Raw genomic sequence first — 22,270 nt, 5'->3', positions numbered from 1 at the left:
TGTATACTGCCAGTGTCAACATATACATTAAAGACCATGGCCTTCACACAAAGAAATGTAGAAAAGCTCAAATGCACACATTGATCCGTGGGAAGATCCATACTTGGTATAAGCCTAAGAGATAAAATAAGAAACGAAGAAATTAGGAACAAAACCAGAATAACGGATATTATGGATCTCGTACCGGACTGAAGTGGCAATGGGTAGGACATGTTGCGAGACAAGACCCCACAAGACGGACCCCTTAAATTTTAAGATAACCTTGGGAGAATAAGCGAGGCGTCGGAAGACCCCAAAAAAGATGGTCCGACGACATAGCTGCTGTAGGGGGTAAAAATTGGCTGCAAGTAGCAACCGACCGAGAAAAATAAAAGAATATGGAAGAGGCCAGCAGTGGAGAACAGAAGGGCGAAGAATAAGAAGAAGAAGTGTAAAGTGGGCCCTCAAACCAGCCAACGACAAGTCATAATCCCAGTAAATGCCTATTTTACTTTTCTGTTGCAACAAATTTAGATCTGAAAAAACTTTTTAAACAAAAATGTTTACGTACGTAGACAAGACGGAGATCTTACTTTTCCTATTATAAATAAATTAAATAAAATAACTTTTTATGACCCATAGCGAACTGAATCTTGGAAATACATTGGTTACGTATCATTTATATTAGTTCCCATGATTGACTTAACTTGTGAGTTATTGACAAACAGATATTTGAAAAATATAAAATAGATCTGACGAGAAACTATCAATATTGACGATGAAAAATACGTAAATGTAGAACTTTGTTGAGAAGTGAATACGGAAGTCTAGGAGTCTTTAATTAAATATCTACTAATTTTTAAATTCCCTAGAGCACATGCACGCAACCCCCGGACTGCGGGCCGGACCAATTCTGATCATAACAAAATTAATCATGTTTTGAGTTATTTAGATCTAAATTTGTTTTAACAGAGAGAAAGAACATCTTTGAGAAGAGAATATGGAAGTCTAGGCATTGACAGGCTCACAACCTGTCATTGGCTGGTTTAAGTGGCCACTTCTCCCTATGTTTCATAATCATCATTACCTTTCCGCACCTAATGGTGCATAAGGCACTGCATTGGTTCACCAATTGCAGCGTATCTTAATCATTTTTTTTATGTTACATGAAGGAAACGTGATCAGCCTTACGCTTCAGGTTCCAGTCAAGGGACTTTGAAATATTCTAGTGTAAAAACACCCTTTTAAATAATATTTCATATCAACCATGTCGGGAATGGGACCGAAAGCTCTTGCATGGTAGACAAATGCGCTGACCATTACACCACGAGGCTGATAATGTATAAACATCCACATTTCCTCAAATCTTCGATCTGTTGACTTTTGTGAAGTAAAAGAGCTGAAACCTTCAAAGATGATTTCCCTCTGTTGCAACAAAATTCGTTTATAAACTCAAAACATCGAACGTGTGTGTGATTCATTAAAAAAATAACTTCAATCCAGATAACAGGATTTTCGATTACTTGAATAACTACAACCGGAACAAGAAAATGATTTCAATCCAGAGTGCGTAAGTATGTAAATAGCGTTAAGCATAAAGCGTTAAATCTGATTTTTGAGGAAATAAATACATGGACTTGGAATGATGAAATGATTTCGATCCAGAGCGCGTCAGTAGGCGTGATGTTAATTTGGATTTTACTGGACTAAGATTGCAGTTATTTATCAAGAAAATGATTTATTTATTTTATTGACATAAACGGCAGATCTGCCTTTTACAAAAAATTATAATACTAACATATTTGGCTTCTTATATATATTTTTTTTTAAACATAAATTTCCCTTTACCTAGGATTTAGAAAAAAAATTATCATAAAAATTATACAAGATTTACAAAAAAAAAATATACAACATATTCAGTAGAAAGTTTAAACAATTCAAGAATAAATGTAAATAACAAATTTAATAATAAAATATTTAAAAATAATATAACAAGTACTGTTTCATACAGCTGGACAAAGTGAACAAAAAATTGTAAATTTCAATCCAAAGTTCCTCATATTGTCATTATTTTCTTCAATTTCACATGAGAGCTATTTAAAATCCTTTTTCACACTTTATGTCATTACTTGAAAAGTACAAAAGTATATAAATTGACACTTTGGTTAGTCTAATCTTATCTAGAGTACTTTTTTTAATTTGATGAATGATTTATTTATTTTTTATTTTAATTCTTAATCTAATCTAGATTCCTTTTTTTTCAAATCTGGAATACAAAGCTTTATTTGTATTTTTGTGATCTTTATGATCGTGTAACGACGATATAAAAATTCGTAAATGTTATATTTCTGATAACTAATTTAATAAATACTCGTATTGGGCAACATTGAAATCGAAAAATGTTTTGAGAACGAAACTAGAAACAGATTTTCTCGGTCTGAAAACACCGCATTATTTTCGTTCACCTTCTAATGCGTGAAAATCACATTATTCTTGAAGACGATCATTTTTGAAACATGATTTATAAAACCAAACAATAATGTTTATGAGATTTTCTCCTTTGTATAAACAACTAAGCTAAAAATAAAATATAAAAATTCATCATTTTTTAATCCACAACCAATGGTACATAGTGCTCTGCATAGATACTCTTAATGCAACGAATTTCGTACTTCATCATTTTATATGTGAAGGCAAGATTATCAGACTCACGCAGCAGATCCACTTCAGAGTTATGAAATATTACAATGAAAATCACAGCTTAACTCATGTGTCTACGTACATCAAAAACAAGACTTGATATTACAATAAATCAAATCTGTAATATTTTTTTCTAAAAATGAAACCTTTTTTGTTATAACCAGCCTAAGTTTAATAATTATTTTTTTAAATTATGAAAAAAAAAATTATAAAACAGTAAAAACATTTGTCAATTCTTATTTTTTAAATAACCGCTTAAAAATATCTCGTCTTTTGCTTCACGTAATACGACGTTACAGCAGCGTTTGCAGAGAGATTTTTTAGCAGTCTTTTATGAGTTAAACTAAATATGTCACATGAACCCTGCTGGCAATCGAACTCGAAACTTCTGACATTGTAGATAAAAGCTGAAACCAGTACACCACAAAGTGGACTAATAATTTTCTCTCAATTTTTCATTTCAGGATTTTTACCTAGCCATTGGGTTCAAAACCACTCGTCCAAGATTCTGATTCTATTTCACACCTAAAACTGTATTCTTCATTCGCCTTGACATGAAGAGAACGCAGATCGTTCAGTGGTTATTTTTAATGCAGCGTTTTTCTTTTTTTTTCTGTTTCTTTATATTTGTAATCCATAGTCACGAAATGAATTGAAATGATTATTAATTAATAAGATAAAATCGTAACAGCCCATTGAGATCATTCTTCGTGATATAAAATCGGTGCATTGGCACCGATTAGAAAGGCACATATATTATTATATCAATGAAGAAGGAAACAATAATCTTCAGTATAGATATGAAGATGGCACTTGAAGCGTAGGTAATACTGATCATCTTACATTCCATGTAACAAAAAATGATCCAGATACGCTGCAATTGGCAGTCCAAATGCGATGCTCTATGCACTGACGGATGCGTTTAGGAAAATGATGATAATGATGTAGATCATAAATAGGGACTACCCCAATAAATTTAAATTTATGAAATAATTAAATAAATAGTTCTCGATTTATATTTGTCGTATGGAAAAAAAGCACTACAGTGAAGGGGTGAACAATTTACATGAATATGGTAGTTTATTTATTTTCAGTAAAATGTTTTTTTTTTCATGGTGGGAAAACGTATTAATAATCTGTATAGTACTGAGTGAAGAAAAGTAAGAGGTTGGAGCTTTTTACGTAGTACATGTTTTAGGCACTAAGTTATTTTTAACATGCGTATTTGTATTTGTCAATAACAACACAAATGTATTGTTATGTCTTTTTTTCACCCTTTGGCACCGAATTTTGGCAAAATATCTGTCTATATATATATCGTCGCTATTCAGCCAAACGTCAGTAACCCTAAAAAGTCAGTTTCGAGTTGAATAAATTCAAAGCGTAAAATTATGTTCTTTAAGAAACAAAAGTCACCAAGGTTGCTTAGTTAATAAAAAATAAGTAAATCAATATTATTTGTTGTTAGTGAAAAACAGTATTCAATAAAACCTCAACAAGCATAAATCTTATAGGCAGATTGAATTTATTGACAGTTAAGGCAGATTTTAATATTTTTTTTAAGTAATACTGTTGTCTTCCTAAAAATAACATATCGTTTGTGCTAAGCTAATTATTTGATATGACAAAACAAAATACAACAAACATGTGATAAAATAATTAACTTCGTTTTAACCACTGTTTTTTTTCTACCGACCGGTTTCAAAGCTATACAAGCGTCTTTGTCAAGACAAACTTAACAAATGAATTCTATCCTATTGTATTTTATCAATGTTCACTCAATATTATGGTGTGAATATTTGTTTTATTTATTACTAATAACCAAAAATGTTGTGCTCCAAACATAAAATTTATATGTATAAAAATATTTATTTATGTGTAACATATTTTTAACCACAAAATTTAATACGTTTCTTTTGATAAATAAATAAAAATCATACATATATTTTTCATAATTGCTTCCTGTCACTAACTATTTTGGTTTATTGTCCAGATTATAATCAAGCAGTCACTAAACCAAAACTTAGCCACCTTGCCAGATTAAAAACGTTCTAGATATATAAAATGTATCTGAGAGAAAATGTAACTAATGGAATTTATGAAAAAAACTTAAAGAAAATATATTGTATACATAAAACTTCCAAAACACATCAAATCTTATTTTTTCATAGCTCTCCAAACTTTCGAATTGCGGGTGTATTTGGGTTAGTGGCGTTTGCCTGAACGGCGACAATATTTAATTAAAGCTTTTTTTTACACCTTTTTATTTCATAAGCCAGAGCGTTCATTAAAATTTTACTCTGATTGATAAGATGATTGACTGATTTCCTCAAAGTTATTACACTTATACACTAACACTCTTACAAATTTTATAGACTTGCCCTTTTAAAATGTATAATTAGTATATTATGTAACTTCAAAAAATGGTATTAAAACACATTTCATATGCGTTTCAATTATCGATATTTTGTAATTATTGTATCAACCTTATAACGAGATTTGTTTTTTACGGAAAGAAAAATAATTTGGGATTCACGAGAATGCAAAAATTTCCATCAGTTTTCCCGAACGCCGACGCCTAGAAAAATTAAAAGGCGTCTGGTAAAATACTGATGCTTTAAATTGTTCAAATTCAAACAAAATAAACATACATTTCTTATAAAACACGATTTTTACGAATGCTGAAAAAACATTTTTCACTTGACTTATCATACGTACAATCAGCCATTTTAATTATTTTATTCAACTTACTTATATAAATGTTTAATAAAAACATTCAAGTATATTGATAAATCATTACGATAAAATCAAGTGCTCCGGGCATAACAACTAACACGTTGCTATTACTATTGAATACAATTATATGAACACATAAGGGCAAGCCGATTGATCAATGGCAGAAATTCTAGGATTAAAACTGACCAATCCACCAGCAGTAATATCACTTGTTCCTATTAATTGCATTTCCACAATCCTCAGCAATATTGAAAACAAATCAAAAAAACATTTTGTATTATGAAAATCTTTCATCTGAACCGGTTGATGTAGTTAAAAATACACAGGAAATAAATAGGTGACAGTTCTCACAATAACCTTCTCGATTTCCCGCGCGTTTCCGAACGTATGTTTTTTTATCTCAAAATGGCGCACAGAACCGGCGCACGCGTCCGCCAAAGACAAACTGCGGCCGGCAGCAGACGGCGTGACTTTTTTGAAGTCCAAATGACGCGTCGAGTTGAACTTGCCGTGGGCACGTAATAAAAAGTGAAAGATCTTTGCGAATGTTCTTTTTTACAGCAGTTTACACACTTTTTGCATGCTATAATTAACAAAAAATAGCATTACATGATTTACTACTGCCCGAGCAAAACCGAGTAGGAAAAAAAATCGTGCAGAATAAAGTATTGCACGTTTAGCAAAGCAAGATTATTAGATTTAAGAGAAAATAGGTGTTAAAGAAAATATTTTTTCGAAGAGAAGTCGACAGTAAAAAAAGTGAAATTGAGATATGATTTTCATATTCGCAAACCATTGTTAAAAACGCACATGAAAAAAAGCGAATCCTTAAAATTGCAAAAAGTCTTAAGAACTTAATGCTGCCTTCAAAAACAAATTTTTTATTAATTTATTTTTTAAATCAGTCATTCTTCTTTAAATCCTATTTCAGTTTTTTGTATTACGAAGATTAAGTTACTTTCTTTTTGTTTTTTTTTTATTTGATTACTATTTTTTTTTTAGTTTTAACTTTTAGTTTTAACTGTTAATTTTATTATTTTCAATTTTATTATTTGAAATAGAATTGAGTGCTATATAAGCTCCTGACGTCACTGCGATCTGTGAAGATCTACTGTGACGGGTCCCCGTGAATGAGTTCTTGACCTTCAGGTCTTTGAAGATCCTGGCTAGAATGTTAAGGGCGAGAGTTATATTTTAATAAATCTTTCCCTCCAAGCCCAAACCCATGTACAGGGATATTAAGTTGGAGGCAAGGGCTCTAAAAATGTAATTTTATTATAATTTTTATTTAATATTTTATTTTAACAATTTCATGTTATTATTAAAATAGTAGGAGAATTCTGCTCCGGAAAACCCCTTCGGATACATGGAACAGATCAACATCCAGAGCGATGTTGTTTAGCATAGCGGTGGCCCATCCAACGGGCATAACTATCGGCAGGTTGGTCCTGTATATTGGAATATGAAACAATCTATGCTGACGCTGTCTTAGGTAATTATCAAGAACATACAAACCAATGCTCATCATAATCTCAGAATTATCGATTTTTTGTATTTTTGTATTTAGTGAAGCTACTAGGAAAATTTCTTTGCAATTTTTCATATCAACCACTTGATTTTATTTTATTAATTTTTTGTATTTTCTATAATTTTATGGCCAATAAGCTACGTATTTTGGTACCGAAACTCACTATATGAAACACTTTTATCGTAATTTTTCATTTTAAATGCTTGATCAAATAATAATTGAATGGGGATTTTTAAAACAATCATTACAGAAATATATATATATATATATATAAATAGTGTAATAATAATTTTAAAAAACTAAATATTATATTATTTCAAAGATGTTTTGAGCCATACGAGTTCTATTTATGTTTTAAATCAAATATTTTGAAACTAAATGTACCTTTATGAACCTGAAACTAACAAAAAAGAACCAATCTGACTATTTTGAAGCATCCATATTTTTTAATTTATATCGTTTATTTTCATACAATTTGAATGCTTAATTGATGCATGTGAAATTTATCCGAATTACTTCATCTACTAGAGATCCCCTGAAAATATTTTTCAATTCTTTTTTTCTTCATAGACCAGTTGGTTTAATCAATAAACCTTACGATTTTTAACCCAGCCGGACCAAAGGGAGGGATTCTAATCCCCCATAGACTAATTTTAATTCGATAACTCAAGTATTATTAAAGCTATTTTCCCTATATTTTTTGTAATCGTGAAAATAATAGAATAAAGCATTTTCCTGTTTTTGTTTTTAAATTTTTAAACAGTTGTTTTTTATATTAAAACCAATTAAAGACGTAAATAATACAAGGGTCAATTTCACTTTATGTACATTAGCACTAGCCAAACTAACAAAAATGAATAAAATACACGAATGAGTAAAATATGTGTACGCGAAAACATGAATAAATAATTGCACGATCATTAACACTTCCAACGTTTTATTCTCCTGACGCCATATACAAGCAGGCCCCCCGTTCGGATCATGTGTATTTTTGGGTGCTTAGTGAGGAAAAGGTTAAAAAGAAAATTACGCCGTGCAGCATTTAACTTTACACTGCGTAATATTCACCAATATGTATATTTTTAAACATTATGAAACAGAATGCTTTATTTATGTACAGATGTACGATTTATCCTAATCACTTATAAAAATATTGTTTAATTACTATACTTCTTCGATTATTCACATTACTAACAATTCCTTAGTACAGCTGTTTGTATCGTAGTCAAATGTTCAGCGCGTTTGCCTACCATGCAAGAGGTCCCGGGTTCGATTTCCGACGTGATTGACATAAATTATTTATTTAAAAGGGTATTTTTACAACATAATATTTCATAGTCCCTGGTCTAGCACCTAAGGCGTAATCATCTTACCTTTCATGTTACAAAAAATGGTCAAGTTGGTATTTTAATGCAGTGTCCTATGGATTACTAGGTGCGAATAGGGAAATGGGTGATGAATAATTATATTGTTTTATGTATTTGATTATGTATGTTACTAAATTTGTATAATTTATACTTAAACATTTGTATCTGATTATTTTTTATGTAAATTTTTTTAGCATTTACTTTATTTTTCTGGATTTAACTTATTTTAGTGTGTATTTTTTAGTCTTGTTCATTATTGTGGCAACACGGGTACAGCCTTGAAAGCCTTAATAAGTTCATGAATCTGTAAACGAGTGTAATCTTGAATAAATAAATAAATTATGGATAAAATAAATGCGTTTTAGACTTTCCTCTAGAACGCTTTTCGAAAGAAAAAATACCCCGCGCCGCGCTACGATAAATGATTGTAAGTAAAGAAAATATTTTAAAAACACATTTTTTGGTATTGCTTAAGTGAAAATTTAAATAAGATTAAGCCATTTTTATGGTGAGGTTATTAACATGTACATTTTTCAATTGGACACACATATTTAATAATATGAAATGAAAGTAGACATACACACAATAGAATGCGGGGGTGTGAACTAATCTTGTATTATTATTTAAATAGTGGATCAATGTTCAGATTGTAATAGAAAATGCGACACCATTAAATAATTTGTCACAGAGAGAATTAGATTAAGACCAATCAACAAGTGTACCTAACAACCTCATTTGACATTAAAAGTAATAACACTAAATTACTTATGCCGACATCATAATAAAATGTCAAATAAAATTAGTATAATTATACGTTGATTTAGTATTATACATATTATTAGAAAAAATAAGTGGGTGCTAAACTAATTAATTGCAGGTAGTCATGAAAGAAAATTGGGGTTTCTTTTAGAGTGCTTTCAGGATCGTATTAGGTAGCAAAGTAAAATATCTACTAATATAATCTAACGTATGTAATGTATTTATTTTAGATAGTTGTGCAAGATAAAAATTTACTTTTTGAGAAATTTAATATAGAAGTCTAAGTATCTACAGGGCTTATGACCTGTCGCTGGCTAGTTTAAGTTGCCACTTAACACATTGTGTGACATTCACCATTCTGCCTATAGGTTTCAGCTCTTTTACTTCACCAAAGTCAACAGATAGAAGAGTTGAGGAAATGTGGATATTTAATGGACGCAGAATGGTGAATTTCACACAGTGTGTACAGTGGCCACTTCAACCAGCCAATGACAGGTCATAAGCCCTGTAAATAAAAATAAATTTTGTATCTTATGTGTGTGCGCATGAGCATACAGGGTGTTCTTTAAACCCTGTCACTTCTGAAACCACAATGATCAGTATGGGCAAGAAGACATATTAGCTTATTAAAAAATATTTAGAACAAAGATTTTTTTTTAATAAAATATTTAAAAAAACAAATGGTTGCTTACTTCTGCAGGGAAGCGCGGCCCAGTATTAGATTCCCCCCTCCTCCCCCTCCTCCCCCTCCTCGTTTATCTCCTGCAGAAGTAAGCAACCATTTGCTTTTTTGATATTTTATTTCTCAAATTTTTATTATTTCTAAAAAAATATTTTAATGTGTTAATATGTCTTCTTGCTCATACTGATCATCGTGGTTTCAGATGAGACAGGGTTTAATGAACACCTGTATGTATGAGTATATAAATACGTATGAGTGTATATATGTATATATATATGTGGATATGTATATAAATGTATTAACATGTGTATACTAGTAAAATTATATTTTGACTATCTGTTCTTTTTATTAACTTGTAAACGATTATTATGTATTAATATACAATTGCCTAGCTTGGAACGGGGTATGTACCCTCGTTAGCTGGGCGAAGTGTACAAAAAAGTATATAAAATATGCGAATAAATAAAAAAAATAAACAAATGCCTTGACTGCCATACTTGACTTGATTCTAGTAATTGTAGATCTTAATAACTCCTTAGGGAGTAAAATCCAGCCTGTCTAAAAACATTTCGACATACTCAAAACATTGTTTATAACAAAGTGTTTATTTTTAAAATATATATCGATTAATTATCACTTCTAATTCGGTACTGTAAATATTACCTATGTAGGTACATTAACACGCAATTCGCTGCCGAAGGCTCGTCCATGTGGGCTTAATAAACCAATAAAACAGCATTTCATAGATACGAATATCGTAAGAACTAGGGCAGGAGAGCTTATTTATGGATACCTAAGTAAAGACATTAAAATATTTTGTTTTATCGCCCAAAATGCCGACAGACGCTTTCAACCAATTAAACATCGATTTTTTTTAAATAAAAGATCTTTCCACTTTTATGGTATCATAAAAAAAATGCATTTAAATTTAAATATTTTGAGTGTGCAACTATTTAGAAAAATAAAAAAAAGTATTTTATTTTATTTTATTAACATAAACGGCAAATCTACCTTTTACAAAAGTTTATAATAGTAACATTTTTGGCTTAATATATTTTTTTTTACAACACAAATTTCCTTGTACCCAAGATTTATAAAAAAAATAATCAAAAATTGTACAAGATTTATATTTAAAAAATTAACCTAAAAATTTTACAGCATATTGAGTAGAAAGTTTAAACAATTCAAGAATAAATATAAAAAACAAAATTAAATATAATATTATACAGTAATACAACAAGAAAATCATAAGTACTGTTTCATGCAGCTGGGCAAAGTGAACAAAAAACTGTATATATTATGAAATGCATGAATAAATCAATATAATTACCATTCACTATCTTTGAAAAAGTTCAAAAGGTTTGTTCTATAGGAACAATACCCTACACTAAATATATCAGATACGTGGGAATAACTATTGCAGAGTTCGTGAAGTCTGTTAATACGGCATTACAAGTATACACTGTCCGTGAATTGTTGCTACAAAACGGTGGCACCTGTCTAATCATTCTTCCGGCACCCTGAAGTTGATGAGAGATAACAGTTCAGGGCAATCCCATATTGAATTTACAATTTTGAATAAATTAAAATAATTTTAGCCCTTATTGCCAGTTTAAGTGTCTAATAGCCCGCGACAGTGAATCGTTTCTCAGCTTAATATCTGCACAGTCCTTAGCTATGGGTTATGCTGATAATATTATTATGTTATTTTACTATTCTCTATGTACACAATGGGGTTTGAACCGTCAGTAGGGTCGCAGTGAGTCACATATTGCTGGGGGGTGCGATTCTATTAAATGCTGCGAATGCCCAGTTGCATTCCACCGGCAACGCTACTGACTAGTCCAACTCGTTGGCGTCCACGTCGCGAACCCTGGGCGAGGGAATCACACTCATAACGGTGTGATCACAGTAGATAACGAGAGGATGAAAGGCAAGATTCTAGAGCCTCCAAACCAGAAACAACCAGCTAAGGTAAGGTAACCCTGGCAGAAAAATCTACCAGAGAAGGCAATGGGAAACCACTCTGGTCATCTTTTCCCAGGAACCACTACGGCGAGAACATCCAACAAGCAGTTGTCCTGGACTCGGAGTAGCTCAGGATTGAGATGCTTTCGCTGTAGTGATCGCCAACGCCGGGGGGACCCGATGTGACACCGCAAGAAGAAGAATGTACCAAGACATAAAACATCACCCGTCGATGGGAGGAGTGCTCTCCCGAAACTATAGTTGTGTTCTTGTAAAATAATAAAATTGTGTAACACTGATAACAAAGTTTTATTTTCATAATAATTCAGTATGTTCGTTGCTATAAATTTGTCTGAATTACGTAGGTATTGCTTGCATAACTGGGTGAAACTTGTTTTCAGGTAGACATTTTTTAAATAAGGGTTTCATTATTTTTTTAAAGATAAAAGGCCATTAGTTAAAAGCCTGTATTTTCTTCATTTATAGAAGAGCTTGAGTAATCATTTCCTTTCTTATCAATTTTGAATTATTACAACATTTTTTAATTTTTTTTAATGCAATTAGCGCGTTACATCTTTTTCAAGATTTTTTTTTAAAGCGAGTTGAGCTTTATTTTTTTGTTGAATTCTCAAATTTCTTAAAAATAAATATCTTCTTTACTCTTAGATTTAAATTTTAAAAATTATTTTACTCCAGTGTATTTTTTTTAATTTAAAAATGCATTTTAATAATTAACCCATTTTTTTTAGTTTCGGAACCATTAATATACCTCACTGTTAGGAAATGGAAATCTAGTTGTGGAAGAGCGGGGTTCAAACCTCGGACCTTCGGGTTATTAATGCACCACAACAGGCAATCAACCAAGATTTAGTCATTTACAAAAAAAAAGGTAATTAATGATTTATGTTTTTACTTCTTTAAAAATTTATTTCTAAGCTTGCTTCCTTTTTGGATTAGAACATTATGAATAATGTACGCGGAACATCGATAACTTATCCGACTAATGAAAACCAAATTACCAACATCCGCTAGGTAATTGCAAAATGGGCCACAGAGCCGGAAACACAAGATAACATTATTTCATAAACGCCTCAAATTCAAATACCTTCAGAATGATTAAAGGCTTGAGTATGGCAACTACATAAACCGAAGACATATTAGTTTATTTAATCATTAAAAGCAAACACAAGTTTTTATATAGCACTCTATATACATACACATGTTATATACATATGAAGGCGGACATATTACCTTAAGGCAATTTATTCCAGCCTATTCAAACCGTTCTGTTTGAAATTTTTTGAATTGTTTATACATATTCTAGGTAAATTAAAACTGAGATATAATATTTTATACAAAATTTCAAACTAAAATTCTACACTATTTACAAAGAGAGGGGGGTATATGGGAAGGAAGAAGAAGGAGAAAAAAAAACTAAAATATTTAGATGGTGAAATTTCAATCTTGAATCTTGATTTATATGTAAATAATGAAGAAGCGTCTCTGACATTAGTGGGAAGATTATGCCACAATCGAGCAATTACTACTGTAAAAGAGAAGGCAAAAAAAGAGCGGTGAGTGGGTATTGAAGAGATACTTAATCAAACAAGACACCTGGTATACATATAAAATTTTAAGAAAATTAGCTTAGAGTAGAAAAAAATTGAAAGTGCACATATATGTTTGAATTTTTAATGACAACATTCAATTACGTATAATAAAGTAGCCACGTTACAAGCACGAAGAAAATAGCATCTTAATTCGGGGATAGTTCCATTCCTTGTCTTCATTCTCTGACGGACCTTCGTCGTGATAAAACGTGATGCTTAACAGAAAAATGTCGTCTAGTGGGAGAAAAAATACTTTGATTACACTGTAACTCTGTGAAGATCAGATATATTGTTTTATTCGTAAATACAAACCAATATATTCAATTAGCATATAATAATAAAGTTCAGTGCTACGGGAAATCTGATTAAAAAATCTTTTCTTACTTGCGGTAAAAATTAGAGCACTTATTTTGATTTTCTTCTAGAGAAGTTTCTCGAAAATGCATAGAGAGATCTGATCTAATGGGGAGGCCTATGTTCATATTGGATTCTATATATTTACCTCAGTGTGTATGGATGAGACATCGAGTTTCGTGGTTAACACCAAAAAGTTAAGAAAGATACATCTCGAAACTCTACTTTAAAAATCTTGTATTAATGAAAGAAATTATAAGAAACGCTGCAAATCAGTCCGTCAATGGTGTGCCTTATGCACCGTAAGAAAGTATTAAAATGAATATCACCTAAAAAAAACTGAAAAACGCTAAATTAATCTAAATTTTTTATTTGTCATTCAATGATTCTTGTGGGAGAAAAAACAAGGAAGTACACTAAAAATCAAAGATTTATAAGCAAATAATTATTTTTATGTTTGTTCGTGAAATGTTCGGAAATTTGAAAATTAAGTTTTTCAAAACCAAGTAAGCATAATTTTTTAATGTCAACTATTATTTATATTTAAGGAACTTCATAATTCATAATTTTTTTAATTGAGTGTAAATTAAGCTCAAAAATTCACTTCAAAAGCCAAAAGCTTTAAAAAATCTATAAGCGTCGTTTTCAAATAAATCTAGAGGATTTTTACTTCAAGTTAAAATATTTTGTAAGTGAATTATTTCTTTTCTCATTAGTGGGTGAAATAAATCAAAACGCTCCGAATTCTCTCTGTCTATTATTGCTAATTGGAATACGATTCGTTATTTATTGATAACTCCATAACTCCGATGCGAGGCGTGGCACAAAACGCCTTCGCAAAAGCTATGAAAATGTATCTGCACTTTGGAAATAAAAAAATAATCTAATTTCAGTACAGCAGTTCGCTTAAAAATTCCAACACCGTATTTTATAGTTATAAAGACTATTGTTTTTGTTGTGATATAAATATTATTTTCTAATCATAAACGAGACATTCAGGATCGACTCGATTCAATGACACGAACCTCGAGTTTAATTAATCCCTAGTTCAAAATCAAATAATAATTGTTTTATTATTATTATTATTATTATTATTACAGGTGGATAATTGATAAAGCGCCATTTTTGTGAAAGTCACCTCAAGGGAGCTGTACAATAAATAAATACTCGTATACCAGCACGTCTTGAAGCTACAATGCGCATGGACTGATTCGGGATTCTAGCTGCTAGTTCAAATTAAAATCTATTTAAAGTGTAACAGGTAGGAGCTTGATTGTAGCTACAAAGCGCATGAATGGTCAGAAATCTAGCCCCCATTTACACATTTTTAAAATTGACAATGAAGTTTAGTGTATTTATGAAATTTTAAGAAATAACAAACTATTTTTTTAATAATTAAAAAGGAGTAAGATGACATGTATTGCAGCTACTAAGTTAATTAAAGCTTAAAACAATTCATATTTAAATGAAAATATCAATTTTCATAAACGTCAAACTACGCCTAGCGGTGCAATTGCGAAGCTCTTCTTAATTACAATAATGCAGTGATAGTAAAACGTTTTTAAAATATAGTAAACGTGGCTAAATATTATCTTTTTGTTCCTAAAAATCCAGTGAAAAGAAATAAATTGGTCGAAATTATAACTACTTTCAGGAAAGAACCTGCTTGGAAATACAAACTTCTTTGTATACCAATGAGTATCATTCAATTTTTGGTAGCATATGGATGCTCGTTGAATGCAGCCCTGGTATAAATAAACAGTACTTAGTAACTGTCGGTACGTTTTCGTATAACTAATTTTAAAAATATTTTACTCTATTGAACATGCCTATAATAATAATAAAATTAGGCTGATTTATAAAGCTTTATTTTTGTGAAAATTCACCTGAAGGGCGCTTTAAAATTGAACGTAGGTATGCAGAAAGCAGCCAGTCCACAATTTTGAAAAAATGAGATATTAATGTTATCGGGTGCAGTAATGTCAATTCTATGTTCTGCTAAAAACGTCTTAATCGTCTTCTGAAAATGGAGTCGATCACAAAAACGGCATTTCTATATTTGCAGCAAACACCTACAGCACTAGAAAAATCTTATGGTACTTTAAAAATCATTAAAACTGGTCAAATACATAATACGATTCTTATTTGTAATGTTGTATAATTTGTTGTTTATCGTTTGTTAAAGTCAAAAACATTCCAACTGTTGTGTAGATTCTATAATTTTCTCTTTTCACAAATGTGCTATTATCTCAGTTTCACTTTTCTATGGCTGGCAGCTTTCTGCATAACTACGTTCAATTGTATATCTAAACTAACATTCTAACTAAGCTTAAGTGACTCATATTTTCGTATTATTTTTCTGATTAAAAATTGAGGGTACGATAAAGTAAAGAAGTGAGATTTCTGTCGGGATCTAAACTGACTGGGACTGTCTATGATTAGTAAGTTTGAAGGCAGAGGGGCCGGCAACGGCAAAAGCACGATCTTCGAATTTAGTGTTCGGAAGCGCCGGATTTCGACAGGTTTTCCTCTGCCGGAATCAAATATTGACCTAAGGGTAGATTTTCTTTAACGTGTATTTTCCCTAATACAAAGGTACGATAGAAGTCTATGTATAACATATGTCATAGCCTGAGTACTTACATTGGCTGGTAAATTGCTTATTTATGGAAAAAAAATTAACCCCACTTGAGCAATTTTACTAAATAATCAAACAATCCAAAAAAAGTGAATTTCTAACATTCTCAACACAATTTGTCTAGAATCCTCTTTCAACATGATGTGTAGATTTTAGAGAGTATAAATAACCCCCAAGAATAATTCTTTGCAATCACGATTACGTATTCATCTGAAAAAACACACTATTATATACTTCTCGAATACATAATATATTTTCGCTAGTTTAAAATCACCACGAAATTTTGACCTAATTTTTTGAAGCACGAGGCAGACATCTTTCCTACAACGCACAATAATTAAATGCACGTGTAGAGCCATCTAGCGCCCAGTAGCAGTATCTTTCTGCTTCTCGAAATCTCTAAGAGATGGCAAAAATTTGTGTGGCTTCTACAAGTTCAAAAAATATTTCTTGATATATATTTTTTTTAATTCGTAACTTTTGAAATTTGTACTCTGAATTATTGGACATGTTTAGGTAAGTTTTTAATGTGATTCCAATACGCTGTATTATTTTAAGAGCATTAAAGAAAAACTTGCAGTAAATTTTGCGTTTTCTTTCAAAACATCGCCTTCATGTAATGGTTAACCCAATAATCTGGATTTCTGCACATCCGGATAGCGTCTAGCACTTATTATCCGAATAATTGGTGTTTTAATGTGCATGAATTTTGAGCTGCGATTTAAACAGCCTCATGGTTAGAAAAAATAATAGTGTTTGAAAAAAATTTTTTTTTCAAATAATTTTTTTTAGACTGTCAATCTTTACGGTGAAGAGGCTTTACTTACACAAAAGTTTAGTTTTGTTGAAATATAAAAGGGGTATTTAAAAAAAAAAATCTTTACTTTTCCAAAGCCCTATAATTCTTTCCCTCAACAATCTATAAAATATCAATATTATTTACACCCACGTTATTCTTTAAATTACACATTTCCCACTTATGCCAATCGCGTATTCATCAATATTTATTTAAATAAATTTAAGTGATTTAAGTGCATCTTTTGCCTTGTACCATTTACACGTGTGACAAATACAATTACCGAGGGTTACATTGATATCTACAATTCACGGAATTGATAATTCAAATCAATGATTATAAATCAATAGCACGCAACTGATAACGACACAATGGTAACATCACACTTAATGTTTTAATACAGGACGATTAGGTTAGTACAGGCTATATGCCATATGCTACTATGATATATGTCAGGACCCCGATTACAATGGGAAGTTAACATTTATCTTCAATTTTATTTACAAAGTAAAATTAAATTTTCTGTACAAAAAGCAGAATATGTATACATTTTAAACATGTTTAATTATAGGTTACCGATAAAGATACTTTAAATGTGAGTGAATTGGAACCAGAATTCATACACCTGTTTTGAAAAAAAAATGTTCGTGTTTTTGATTTACGCAAAATGTTCAATTTTGGGGGCCATTTTTATGAAATATATATACAAGTGATATGTGATGTTATTTTATCGACTTTTTATTAAAACTATTGTATCATAATATATTATATCCCGTCATACCAGCACTTTTGGTGATTGGGAATATTTTGTACAAATATAATTTGTTGTGTAATGTAATATGTAAAGTTAAAACGATGTATTTTGTCAAAAATAAATAAATCTAAATCTAATCTTAAAGTTCGTGCAAATAAACTCATTTTCGTACACAAATATCGGTTTTTCTTTATAGACAGTCGAAGATAACTCTGTTAAATTGGCCCAGGGCATTTGAACGTTTGAGCCACCCGCGCCTAGAGGCTTTTATAAGCTTGCGTTTTTTTTCACCTAGAAAATAAAAATAATAATTATCGAATCTGAAATTTTAAACAATAAACATTAAAAATTTAGCAAGTCAAAAATGCAGTATAAATATAATATCATCTGTTAAAGAGATAGAAGAGTATGGTGTTCTCTGGATCCCGGTGGGATGCAGCGTATCTGTGGATGGCGTCTCAGCAGAATATGTGAAAAAGTTCAGGTATCTAAGGGTGGATTTATTTGGGCAAACGGATCTACTAAACGGAAATAACCTAGCATGAAGATCAGAAGCGAAATTAAAATCCATAAAACTTGTGCGCAACCCATCATGGCGTATGGGATTGAATGCAAAGCAGGAAGCCCAATTACAAAAAAACGCGCTAATAGTGTCAAAAATGTAGTCTCTCAGGAGCATATCTGAGAGAATACAGGAGAGACAAAATAAGGAAATCGAAGATAAGGGAAATATGCTAGATCGGTTATGTCGTTAAGTGGGGGAGGCCACGGAGAAGACTCTGCACATGTGAGAAGAATGGAGCCATCCAGACTCCTTCACATTGCATTACACGGCCAACCTCAAGGTAGACGACTCCCGAGGAGACCATCAGAGATGGGTCGATAGCTGGTAATCGAACCAGCAGGGGACTCACCCTCTTGAAAAACAGGTCGCAAGACCTACACTAAGAAGAAGAAAAAAATATAATTTAAAATATACATTTTTTTTTATTTTCTGGAGCTTTGGTTTTTGTTTTTTTTTTTTCAGCGAACGTTTCAATGATGATTTCAAATCATTTTTTGATAAGAAATCACTCTCAAAAAACGACATAGCAAGCCCTGAAAGTTTTTTGTCGAAATTTCCAGAGTAAATAATAATATTATTCACTATTTTCAATGTCGAAAAAGATTATTAATATTTAAAGCAATAACTTTGTAGTCATGTGGGCATTTTACCATGGGAACTATGACCATCCAAAAAACCCTTAAAAGCGCCCCGATTTATCTGCCGTCTTCGGACGTACGGCATACAGCTATGATAACTTTTAAAAAACGCAAAAAAAAATACTCTTTCTTAAAACAAAACCAAAATGGGTTCATTTTTGGGATGCGGAAAATGGGACTACGAAACGTCAATTTTGCCGATTTAAGTTAGGCATAATCTGTCCGGCGTAAAGTTGTCTTTTTCGTACAGTACCAGGAAAACATTTGCGAGAGAGTGACTAAAAACCATGTTCAAATACCTTTTCATTAGATTGCTCTTCCACTTAAGATGGTATTTATATAATCATTCTCAAGCGGAAATTTTCAGTAGGTAAATAATCTTTTTGTAAATAAATTTTGTCGCGTACTTATTATTTTCATTCAACATTGATTATTCGTTATTTATTTTACAAAATTATACTCAGAATTATGCTAATTAACTAGCAGTTTATTTTTGTTTATTACATGGATCGCAGACCCCTGACCCGTCGCTCAATTGAGTCATTTAGAATCAGCAGTGGAGCGCAATATCTATCTATGCAACATACTGCATCGCGAAAGGCATGAAATCATTTCGGAGATGATTTTAGGAAATGTTACACACAGCTACTTGGAAATAATAATACATGTTCCAGTGGCTAGCGACCGGCCGTTGTTATACGATTATTAATAGTATTAATATTTAAAGCATTAACTTTGTGGTCAAACATTTTAATAAATGTTATTAAATATTTGTATATGACCACTTACAGACTTTTCTATGTCTACTGGTTGGTTTAATTGGTGTCCTGACGAAGAAACGAGTACGTCTCGAAACCTATAATTGTAATTTTTGTATATCCGAAAAAATATAATTTTTGGCCACTATTTCCAATTTGTTAGATATTTAATATATTTTTACCATCAATAATGTGATTATTGCATTTCAATTGGTAAACACCTGAATTATTTGATAAACTATTCTTTTCTTTATTATTCAGCAATAATTAACCAATATTGTTATTTGAATAAAAAGCAGGTTTGACATTATTTGGAAAAAATTGGATACATTTATGGATATAGTATTTACATAATGATAATAATTTTATGGATATAGTATTTACATAATTTACATAATTTTCAAAGCTAGAGTACATAAATGGATTGCTAAAAAGACTAGACAGGAAGCTGAGGAATATGTTTCATATATAAGAATGTAATTATAGTTTCTTGAAAATCCTTTTTCATTTTATTGATGTAGATATGTTTTAATTTATAATTTTTTTTATTTCTTTTAAATTTTTACACAATTGATGTGAAATTATCTACAATTATGTATAAATAAATAATGCACTGACACTCCGGAACGTGCCTGTGGGCCAGTGGAGTGGCTTGATCCATAAAAAATACATATATATTGAATGTACCTACCTATTGTATAGACATTTTAGTTAACTATGTATTTGTATTGTATTTTATATTGGATTAAATAAATAAATAAAATAAAATAAATAAATAAATAAAGTATTCTTCTCCATTTATTATCATTATAAGTATTATCATAATTACTGTTGACAGGGTATAAAAATTGTTCGATTGATGTTTTCTTTAGTTTTCTATTTAAAGGGGTATTTATTAAATCAATTGAATATCCATTGTGAATAGAAATTTTATTGACAATAATAAAATATACTTTAGTGGACATTTTTCCAAGTAAATAGGTATTTACGTAATTTTCAATAAAAAATTACGTAGGATTCTTGCATCCATATTTTTTTTCCGTAAACCTGTTGTTTTTTATTGTTTTGTTTGATATTTAAAATTATAACCAACGTTATTTTATTTGACTACTACAATTTTCTCAAATCTAAAGATTTCTCAGTAAAGTATAAGAGCTATGACTAAAATGTTTTTTTTTTTAATTTTTATTAATTACTTATTACTTATAAAAGATAAACCCCCATTTAAAGTTTTTGTCGATATTTTCATATTATATATATTTCGCCGGAACAACTGTATTTACTTGTGCCTTAAATCATCGCAATAAAGATTATTAAAGTTCGTAGTTTTTAGTGACCGACTGAAACAAAATTTTCAGCTGAAACCGAATATCGGCTTCTGTTCTAGTTTCTGCCAAAACCGAAACCGAAGTGGATTTAAATGAGTTTAAAAAAGGCGGCCTCCGTGGTGTAGTGGCCATGACGCTTGATTCACACACAGAAGGTTCCGGGTTCGATCCCCGGTGAGAACACAAAAAATAAATGTAATTTTTTGTAAGCCTGGGTGTTCTGTGATGTAATTCACCGCTGTAAATGGGCCTCCTGGCCGCACTAATATTGCACCACTTCGTAACGACAAAGGAATGATGATGTTGAAAATTTTAATTAAATGTTAATCTATATTATGTATCTTTTTTGGGTGATACCGTGTATGTTGGATTTGATCCGACGTTTCGGCTACCATTGCAGGAGCCATCTTCAGGGAAAACAGTTTCAGTTTTCCCTGAAGATGGCTCCTGCAATGGTAGCCGAAACGTCGGATCAAATCCAACATACACGGTATCACCCAAAAAAGATACATAATATTGATAACAGTGACCGTGAAAACCTTCGCACCTATTTAAATGTTAATCTTATTAAACAAGCTGGTTGGTGGTTTTAAATCACGTCTGAAGAAACATCTAATTTCTCTTCCTTAATCTTTCCTCCTTTCCTCTTTCCTCTTTTTTTCTTTTTCCCATGGAGAAATAGTTTTTCTTTGAGGTAATTTATAAACAAATACGTTTATTTCTATGTTTATATCTCTTTAGCTTTTTAATCATTATTTTCTATTGAATAAATAAAACTATTATTTTATTGGTTGGTTGGAAGAAATTGCCATTTGGCAATAAGTCCGCCTGTGTATAAATAACATTTTGTACAAAAAAATAAATAAATAAAACTATTTTTTTTAAATGTTAATTAATGCCTATAAGACTTCTAATTACTCATTAAATGTATTTTGAATAAGTTGAAAACACTTTTAATAATTATAATAACGATATCCTTTAACAATGGTTTTAAAAGTGTAAAAATAAAAAGTCTAATATACCTACCTGTGAAACAGAAGTTTAATTAAATATAATTTACGAGAAATACTTAATTGAACATAATGAAATTCCATAATAGTCTATCATATC

The 22,270-nt window shown here is 30.9% G+C and overlaps 2 protein-coding genes across 2 annotated transcripts in view; both read right to left on the bottom strand.

Moving 5' to 3' along the window:
- The window catches only part of LOC148277792 (uncharacterized), a 28,864-nt gene extending 23,015 nt beyond the window's left edge, over positions 1-5,849 (bottom strand). The window contains exon 1 of the mRNA XM_088232392.1: positions 5,773-5,849. The gene's annotated coding sequence lies outside the window, so the exon portion shown is untranslated. The remainder of the gene's footprint in view (positions 1-5,772) is intronic.
- Positions 1-22,270, bottom strand: part of for (cGMP-dependent protein kinase for) — a 328,386-nt gene that overhangs the window by 194,900 nt on the left and 111,216 nt on the right. The window lies entirely within an intron of this gene.

This window comes from Micrasema longulum, unplaced genomic scaffold (genome assembly GCF_059751315.1).
Source record: "Micrasema longulum isolate JH-2025_06_02 unplaced genomic scaffold, ASM5975131v1 h1tg000979l, whole genome shotgun sequence".
In the NCBI taxonomy this organism is placed as follows: Eukaryota; Metazoa; Arthropoda; class Insecta; order Trichoptera; family Brachycentridae; genus Micrasema; species Micrasema longulum.
Note: the sequence above shows the minus strand (reverse complement) of the source record. Positions and strands in the feature narration are given on the sequence as shown.